We start from the raw sequence: 10,339 nt of genomic DNA, 5'->3' as shown, positions 1-10,339 counted from the left end.
ACCCATATGCGTAGCAAGGAAGTCACAACCCCTAGGGTTTATGGGTTTGGGTCTCCCAACATTATGTTGTTTATCTGATGTCTTGAGTGTACCTTTCAGTATGGTGGTGACAAGACGTTTTGCTGCTGGGTCCGGATCAGGATCGGGATCCGGATCAGGGTCAGGGTCGGGAGACGGAGGGTCAAAGGTGCCGGTAGCACCTGAGCCCGTGGTTCAGATAAGGATTAAGGAGATGGATGCTAGGATCCGGGAGATTCTGCACGATGAGGTCGCTGCGGCTTTCCGAGCGCAACTACCAGAGATGTTTGGGTCGATCAAGACCGCGATGGTCGAGTATTTTGATGAGCGATATGCAGCACTGGCAGAGACAGCAGCCGTTGCATCCACTTTGGCTGTAACTGCGGCAGGGGTTGGAGGAGGAGCCGACAGGGCTTTCCAGTATCGGGACTTTGATAATACGAAGCCCCCGACATTTGATGGAACTTAGGATGCGATGAGAGCTATGCGGTGGTTGTCTGACGTGGAGGGCTGTTTCATCACATGCTCATGTCCTACTGACCAGAAGGTTAGGTATGCTCTGAACCTGCTTAGGCTCGGGGCAAAGGACCGGTGTAGATTGACGACAGGTTCATATTCTGATGATCAGCGGGCTGCTATTACTTGGGAGCAGTTCCGAGATACGTTCCACGCATGGAACGGGAGCGGCTTGCTAAGTAGTTTTTGACATTGAGACAGGATGGGGACTCTGTGATGGAGATTACCCGGATGTTCACTGATAGGGCTATGTTATGCCCGGAGTTTGCGTCAGAGCAGTGATGTGCACAAAAGTACCCACTAATTTTAATATTTATAACCTAACAAACTTAAACTAACTATGCACTTATAGGCAGTTTACCTAGTCAGATTATAGTATAGCTTGGGTAAGTCGGGTGTCGATCACAGGGAACGGTGTTACTAATTAATCTACTTGCTATCAAATTAACCTAATTATTAACAAGTTTAGAAAAGGTTTTATCTGATTTTACAAGATCAGACGAACTTAACTCAAATTCAATCAATAAGTAAAAACACTCTTGTCTAGTTCGAATCCACTTCGTCCTTATGGCTAGCTAATAATTATGGATTATCAAGTTGGTTTTAATTGTATTAGTAATTTAAGTCTAACTTTACCAATAATTAACTAATTCATGTCAAACTATGTATGGTCACACACAATTAAACATAACCAATTATGAATATGAATATGCTATGTAAGATTTATTATGTAAACGCAATTATAGTCACAATCAACGTTCTCTAGCACAGCTAAGTTTATTTACTCTAATTACTAACTAAGATTGGTCAATCCTAGCTCTAACAATTTAATGTTCACTAAATCATTAGGTAAACAAGTTCATGCAGTTAATGGTCACTAAGCTACATAGAACATGAAATTAAGCAACTAGAGAAATAAACACAAGCATGCTAGGTAACTAAAACTCAAACACAAGCAATTTACCAACTAAATAAATCCATAAAAATTAAGCTATTCATAAGTTGGAAGCTTCATCTAGCTAAACAAGAGTAGCTAGATTCAGCTGCTCATAATAGCAACTAACACACTAACACAAATCAAGGTATAATGAAACATGTTCCTAAGTAACAAATAAGTAAACTAAATTATGGACCTTCACTCTTTTGGTGTTGAAACCTTTTTCCAGGACTTTTCTTCTACTCAAAATCGCCTTCTGGAATCGCTTTCTCTAGCCAAAAGTCTCTTCTATTCGTAATGGTTAAGGATATATATAGTTGCCGATTTTAATAATTCATGTCGTGAATAATAAGATACTCATGTCGTGAGTTCCAGATAACCGTGCCTGTCAAGGATTCCTTCACCCACGTACATATCTTCTAGAACTTATTCTCACGTCGTGAATCTTCCAGTTCTCACGACGTGAAGACGCTTTTTCCTGATTTTCTTGTCCTTTAATCTTTTAATTCCCAAAGTTTCTTCCTTTAACGTTTTTAGTCCCTTTTCTTCAAAATGTCTTCTTTTTTGCTGCAATTAACATTTAAGCCCATAAGTACCATTATTCTAAACAAATTACCAACTTATATATAAAAATGTACTTAAATATTACCTAAAAATAGGTATAAATATGGCAATATCAAAATACCCCACACTTGGGCTTTGCTTGTCCTCAAGCAAATTTAAACTTAATCCTTTATTACTAACATCACATAGAACAATCTGATTCCAGCTCAGCCATTATGCCAAGACCTCAACGCATGAATTTGTGTTTAAAATTTTCCTAAAGTACCCCCCCCCCCATACTTTAAATACTCACAATCTTCATAAACACTCGCCCACTTCTTTCGAACAATGCTCATTTTATGCAACCCTCCGAATCCATCCGCAGAAATCTCACTTAACCTCAAAGTATTTTTGGTTGAGCAACCCAAGCATACATAATCTAGAATTACAATTTATGATACCACTATGGAGCTCTTTTAAATTCTTCACTTCCTTGATAATTTAATCTTTGATTTCTTTGAATTCACCACCTTGTTTGATTTGATTTCTGGTATCTTCAACTTTTTGAATTTCTTCGGAATTTTGATCTTTTGATCTTCACTTTAGTTGCTCCAAAATTCTTCAAACTTTTCTTCAATTCTCTCTTTCTTTTTTCTTTTTTTTTTCTTTTTTTTTTACATGTACCTCACTTTTTTCACTCAAAACCTACATGCTTAAGCAGGGGCGCTCAACTTCAACCTTTATTGGTTAAGACATAGCTTTCCTGGATACATTTCAGGTTTAGGCTGCTAAACATATTGCATCCCTTAAACCAAGCGGGGTTATGTTTTTGTTCCATGATTTCACTAAAATAAGGGAGACCAAAAATACACTATAACATGTTTTGGCTAAACTAAACATTTAAACTTTTATCGGATCATCCCATATAACACTAGCAACTATAGTTCAAATTATTATTACTAGATTTAATTATTAAAAATTTCAATTTTAAAATTTTCTAGTAATTTACTTTTTTTACCCCTACCCCACACTTATTTCATACAATGCCCTCATTGTATGCATAAAATAAATCAAAATTAAGAAAAAGGAAGAAAAAGGAACAGACTCCCCTGGGATAGCGGTGTAAGCATCTCCAAAAGTGTGGAAAACATGCATCTTGAATATGGACTCTGAGAAATAGAAACTTGGATCTTGAACTCATGAAATCGAGCCTTCAATCTTCTAAAAATGTGGTGGAAATCTTCAAAATAGAACGAACAATGTGGGAAAGCATACGCCACATTGTATAGTAGTGAAAATGAGCCAAAATAATCTCCAGACTAATGACAAGAAGAATGGTATCAATCTATGGAATAATAATATGTCAAGGGCCTTGATCTTGTGAAGAACACCAATTCACGACGTGAAATAAGAAAATTCACGATGGGAAGTCGCAATCATGCGTGTTTTGGAAACCCCTGAAAACTGACTCACGACGTGAGTAACAATAGTTCACGTCGTGAAAACTGGGCAGACAGAAAAACATTTAGCCAAATCTTCTTTTAATGTGCACAATTCAACCCAATGTCTTAATGTATTAAGACTCTTCTACATTCACCAGTTTTTTTTTACTCTTTCGCTGACTATCCACTCTCTTGACTCACCCCACACTTATTTTAAAATATGGGTCTCAACTCTCGACTTTAAACACTCCCAGCTAAAGATGTGCGCACTTATATCTCAACATCCTATTTAGGCGCTCCTAGCAATTTCTGAGAAATAACAACCAAAGAAGAATAAAAGTAACATAATATCTTAAAAGTTCTTACAATCCCAACAAAATAACACAATAAAAACAAACCAAAAAAAACAATCAATCATCATCCACCTCATCGTTCATTCCGCTCGTGCCCGCTCCGTCACCTCCTCGTCCGCCATACTCCGTCCATCTCGGGCAAATTGGGTAATGATACCCCAAATGAGGCGGCTGCTCCACTCCAAGGTGTCGGACAACATTCTCCATAGTACCTCCGATCCAATTGACACTCAAAGATAACTGGTCAAAATAACCAGCCATGTCACTCCCAAAAGGTGCTCCCACCATGGATGCGGGTGGATGTATTGGTTGCCTGCGTTCTCCCCGTCCTCTCACATTCCTGCACCTTGGCCGTGGTTGTGGTTCAGGTTGGTCGGTCGGCTCCTCATCATCATCATCATCATCATCTCGAACAATTCCCCAATGTGTCCCATAGTTTTTGACCACCCTCATTGTTTCCAGATACCCCATACTAAACTCATTCCCTTCAATACATGTTAGAGAACGAGTGATGTCGGGAACAAGGAGGCCATAAGATCGGGCCAATCGTGTAACAAAATTCCCTCCACAAACGGGGCTTCTAGGACGAGCACTTGTCGCATAATCCGCCAAATACCGGGCCAAGAAATATGGAATATTGCAGCAAACACCCGGTTGTAAGATGCACCACAAAAAAGAACAAGTTACTTTTAGTAACTTTATCACCGTGACGTTTGTGATGAATGGAGAAAGTGATTAAGCGATGGATGAGGCGGTGTATCAGGCTTTTGATGCTACTCTCGGGAGATACACCGGAGTTAAACACTCCAGCGGCAATGTTGCTCCAAAACTTCGGCCCTGAGACCCCATCCGCATATACCCGCGTGGCGTCCCTCAAAAATAAAATAAACTCATGAGTGATGGTCTCATGAGCTTCATACAGCCCCATACGGCGAGAAAACTCCACTAATCTGCACTCCCGATACTCCGCGCCTAAACGAAACACCAAAGCTCGGGGAAAAGTGGGATCTCTAACATTTTCATGGAATGTCACCGTGGAGAAAAACTCCACGCAAAGTTCCTTATAAACACGCTCCTGGATGTTAAACAGGTTAAACCACCCCTTGCATGTAAATTGAAATCCGTCCCCCAAAAAGATTTTTGTTAGGTATTGGGACATCCTATCAACCAAGCCAACCTCCCTCAACCTTGCCCACTGAATAGTGGGAGCCACAGCAAATTCCCGGTTGTAGAGCCATCCTAACCGAGTATTCCATCGCGTGTAAACATCCCGGGGTGTAGTGATTGGAAATTCATAAAATGGGTGTAAACTCGCAATCGCAAGAGGTAAGTCTCTTCTAGGTGCCATTTATGCAAAAACAAGCAACAAACACAGCCAAAACAACAACCCAACAATTTAGAAATAAAAAGAATATAGAAACTTCACAGTCCAGAATTCACGTCGTGAATTCCTAAAAATTCACGACGAGAGTTCATAGTCAGGTTCGAAAATTGTTCTGGTTTCTGTATAAATCGGCCATGATAGTGTTGGGGGTTTACTCCTATGACATTTTCAACCAATAATCAACTACATTCCAAGGGTAATTCACGATTCTTAGGGCATATTTTATACATTCTAACATATGAACAAACCCTAACCCTAAATTCAACTATTAGAGAAAAAATTAAACATAGCAATTAAGAATTATTACCTTTGATGGAAGTATTACGTAAGCACAAAGAGAATTAGAGGAGTTGTCGGCCAAAATCAGAGCAATGGGGGCCAAGGGGGGGACCAGATTTCGTTTTCACTTCATGAGGAATAAACAAAGGGAGGGTCAACTGGTTTCTAGGGCTTTATTCTGTGGTCCCGTGTTTTCAAAAATTCACGTCGTGAATTCCTAAAAATTCACGTCGTGAGTTTATTCTGGGCTAAATTTTGGGCCATGCACTCACGGATTGGTCTTGGGCCACTTATAAAATGGGCTAAACTATATCATTGACTTATTATCCGGTTTATTCATGATTCACGTCGTGAATTCTGAAGAATTCACGTCGTGAGTTGTGTTTGGAATGAAAAATTTATACTAAATCAAATTTGACTTTCAACTAAATTCTTAATTATTTCTACTTCCATTTTAGGGTCCCCACATTCAGTGTTTAATTATGTTATAATCGAGTTGGATGATATGATCTATGTTTTTAAGACTAAAACGCAAAAAGAAGAAAAAATGCAAACCAAACTCGGGTTGCCTCCTGAGAAGCACTTCTTTTTCTTGGAGTCTTGAGCTGGACTCTGTGCGTCCTACGTTGAACCCTCTGAAGAATCCACCACTAGGATCTTTTGTTCCTTGAAACGCCTCTTGTAAGCTTGAACTCGTCTTTTGTACGCCTTCTTCGAATTCTCCTTTTTAGCTTTGACCTCTTCTTCATCAAGCTTGCGTTTGGTCCCTTTAGTTTCTTCCATGCACTCCATAGCATCCTTCTCCTCTTTCACTACTGGCTTTGTCACCCTTGAAGTAACCTCCTCTTCATCACTTGTTATCTCATCTTCCTTGCTTACCCAAGAAGGTGGACTCTTGTAAGCAATGACTTCAACCAAATATGGAACAGATGCTCTTGGTTTTGTTCTTTTGACTTGATGAACTGTCTTGATATCTTCCTCCATAAGCTTTTCTAGTTCTTCTAGTTCATTATCTTCATTAATTGTGAACACCTCTTCTTGAACATGATTCCTTTGGAAGCCATATTCTATCCCAAAAATTGTGAACACCTCCATAAGCTCCAGCAGTGTTAAGCAATGGACGACCAAGGATAATTGGAACATTGGGGTCTTCCTTCATATCAAACACTACAAAATCTATTGGAAAAACAAATTTTCCAATTTTTACTAAAATATCCTCCACAATGCCCCGGGGCTGTGTCACTGAACGGTTCGCCATGTGAATAGTCATTCTTGTAGCCTTCATCTTCTGAATTTCCAACTTCTGATAAAATGAATAAGGCATCAAATTAATGCTAGCCCCAGAATCGGCTAAAGCATTAACCTTCATTTTGTTACCAAATTCACACGGAATAGTGAGACGTCCAGGATCTCCAATCTTCTTAAGTGTCTCTCCCAACATAGCTTTTGAGCTTTGCTCACTTAGAATCACCTTAGAATGCTTCTTTAATTGTTGGCGAGTGTCCATCAAGTCTTGCAGTAATTTTTGATGCTCGGGAATTTTTGATAAGGACTCGACAAAAGGAGTATTAATCGGGATACCCTTCACGTGTTTAACAAACTCTATATGCTCTCTTTCCAGTGAACTAAGGGCAACTCGGGAAGGAAAAGGCAAAGGTGGCTGATGAACCGAGCCAGCTATAAAAATTTTCTGTTCATTACGGGCCCACGTCGTGAACTTATATGGTTCATGTCGTGAATTCTGAAACTCAGCAGCATCTTGATTTTCGAGCTTGGGCTTCTTCAACTTTGGATCGGGCTGTTGTTGTTCATCTTCTAAGGCTTCTAAGAACTCAAAGATGGCCTCTTCTTCAGTATCTATGGCCATTACATGAGATTGGGCCATCATTTTGGGATTTTTTGGGGACAACTTCTCATGAACCAGAGTGGCTAGTTGACCAAGTTGTACTTCAAGGTTATTGATAGAGGCTTGTTGATTCTTTATTAAAGTTTGTTGTTCATTAATAGCAGAATCAGTAGCATCGTGTCTCTTTTCCGAGACTTCCATAAACTTCATCAACATGGTCTCTAAATCGGGTTTCTTCTCAGCTGGTGGCTGCTCCTTTTGATAAAAGCCTCGACCTGTCTGCCTATACTTCTCTTCTTTTTGCTTCTTATACTCTTCATATGGCAGCCACTCCTTCTTTGGTTTCCTCCAGTCTTCATCAAACTTATCCCCACTCGAGTAGCGCACTTGAGCTTTTCTGTTCCCAAACTCATCTAAATTGTAGTCCTTGGTCAAGTGCGGACCACTACACCTCTCGCAACCCACTCTTATGGCATGAATTGACTGGTCCATTTGTGTCAACCTCCGGTCCATATTATTTAGCATAGCCATCATGGTTGTTATTTCTTCAGTTTGGGCTCCTCCACCGCCTTTAATTCCATCTTGCCTAGGGTTGTGGTATTCGCGAGAGTGCTTCGCGAATTCTTCAATCAGCACCTTGACCTCCCTTGGATTTTTCTTTGTCAATGGTCCTTGAGAGTCAAGGAGTTGTCTTGTCATTACGTTGACCCCATCATAGAAGATTGATATCTCTTGTTGCACATTTAGATCATGCTGAGGGAAATTTCTAAGCAAGCCCTTGTACCGCTCCCATGCTTCGTATAATGACTCCCTCGGCTGTTGCTCAAAGTTGGCTATTACCTTCTTGAGTTTAGCTATCTTGGATGGCAGGCAAAACTGGTCCAGGAATTGCTCACGCATTTGAGCCCAAGTGGTGATTGTACCCGGTGGAAGTGATTTTAACCACTCTTTAGCAGCTCCTTTGAAAGTAATGGGAAGCATCCTAAGAAAGACGGTGTTTCTGTTGACATGTGGGACATTGAAGTAATCTGCAATGTCATTGACTTCATCTAGATGCTTAAAAGCATCCTCATGATCTTTCCCAAAATATGGGATATCCTTCAGTGCAGTCAAGATGTGCCTCTTCAGCTCGAATGTGGCAGTGGCAGGTATTGCGGGTTGGACTAAACCGGGACCCACATCTTCTCGGACCCGCTTCTTGTAAGCTCCCATAGACATCTCCTCAATCGTTGCCATCTCGTTCCTTGGCTTGTTCTCGGGTTTGCTTGTATGTTCTTCAAATTCGGGCTCGGTATCGTATTCGGATTCGGTTTGGACGGGTATCTGATCCAAGTGTTCAAAATTGCTCTTGTGCCTTGAGGATGAACTTGACTCTCCTGTCTTCTTTCCTAACTTTCTTGAAAATGTTGACTTTAATTCTTGTAGTGGCGTCTTCTTATCAGTCTTCTTGTGAAGTGCAGCTTCGGGATCTTCAATTGGTGGCACCAAAGGTGTGCTAGATCCTCTGGTCATGAACTCCTGTAAATCGATAAAATAAAAACGTGAAACTGAACTAAAATAAGAAAATACTAAAAAAGCTAAAAACTACAGATCTCACGTCGTGAGTTTATACAGCTCACGTCGTGAATTCTGTGACAGAAACAAAAATCAAAATTTTTGCTAAAATAATATGCTACTGAGCTATTAAACAAAAATAAATAACCAATTAACTTTTTGCAGATTTTATCCCACAAAAAGGGTCGATTAATCTAATGCAACTAAATAAAATAATAAACGCGTCGTTCCCCGGCAACGGCGCCAAAAACTTGATGTGCACGAAAGTACCCACTAATTTTAATATTTATAACCTAACAAACTTAAACTAACTATGCACTTATAGGCAGTTTACCTAGTCAGATTATAGTATAGCTTGAGTAAGTCGGGTGTCGATCACAGGGAACGGTGTTACTAATTAATCTACTTGCTATCAAATTAACCTAATTATTAACAAGTTTAGAAAAGGTTTTATCTGATTTTACAAGATCAGACGAACTTAACTCAAATTCAATCAATAAGTAAAAACACTCTTGTCTAGTTCGAATCCACTTCGTCCTTATGGCTAGCTAATAATTATGGATTATCAAGTTGGTTTTAATTGTATTAGTAATTTAAGTCTAACTTTACCAATAATTAACTAATTGGTGTCAAACTATGTATGGTCACACACAATTAAACACAGAACCAATTATGAATATGAATATGCTATGTAAGATTTATTATGTAAACGCAATTATAGTCACAATCCACGTTCTCTAGCACAACTAAGTTTATTTACTCTAATTACTAACTAAGATTGGTCAATCCTAGCTCTAACAATTTAATGTTCACTAAATCATTAGGTAAACAAGTTCATGCAGTTAATGGTCACTAAGCTACACAGAACATGAAATTAAGCAACTAGAGAAATAAACACATCATGCTAGGTAACTAAAAATCAAACACAAGCAATTTACCAACTAAATAAATCCATAAAAATTAAGCTATTCATAAGTTGGAAGCTTCATCTAGCTAAACAAGAGTAGCTAGATTCAGCTGCTCATAATAACAACTAACACACTAACACAAATCAAGGTATAATGAAACATGTTCCTAAGTAACAAATGAGTAAACTAAATTATGGACCTTCACTCTTTTGGTGTTGAAACCTTTTTCCAGGACTTTTCTTCTGCTCAAAATCGCCTTCTGGAATCCCTTTATCTAGCCAAAAGTCTCTTCTATTCGTAATGGTTAAGGATATATATAGTTGCTGATTTTAATAATTCACGTCGTGAATAATAAGATATTCACGTCATGAGTTCCAGATAACCGTGCCCGTCAAGGATGCCTTCACCCGCGTACATATCTTCTAGAACTTATTCTCACGTCGTGAATCTTCCAGTTCTCACGACGTGAAGACGCTTTTTCCTGATTTTCTTGTCCTTTAATCTTTTAATTCCCAAAGTTTCTTCCTTTATCGTTTTTAGTCCCTTTTCTTCAAAATGT

At 39.2% G+C, this 10,339-nt stretch overlaps 1 non-coding gene across 1 annotated transcript; it reads left to right on the top strand.

Moving 5' to 3' along the window:
• The first annotated feature begins 8,063 nt into the window (after positions 1-8,063).
• On the top strand, positions 8,064-8,170 carry LOC145103484 (small nucleolar RNA R71). The gene has a single exon (XR_013706575.1). It is a non-coding gene; the product is annotated as a small nucleolar RNA R71 (small nucleolar RNA).
• Positions 8,171-10,339: the final 2,169 nt, after the last annotated feature.

This window comes from Lactuca serriola, chromosome 4 (genome assembly GCF_051521515.1).
Source record: "Lactuca serriola cultivar US96UC23 chromosome 4, Lser_US96UC23_V15, whole genome shotgun sequence".
NCBI classification, from domain to species: Eukaryota; Viridiplantae; Streptophyta; class Magnoliopsida; order Asterales; family Asteraceae; genus Lactuca; species Lactuca serriola.
The sequence above is the reverse complement of the archived record's forward strand: the minus strand, read 5'-3'. Positions and strand labels throughout refer to the sequence as shown.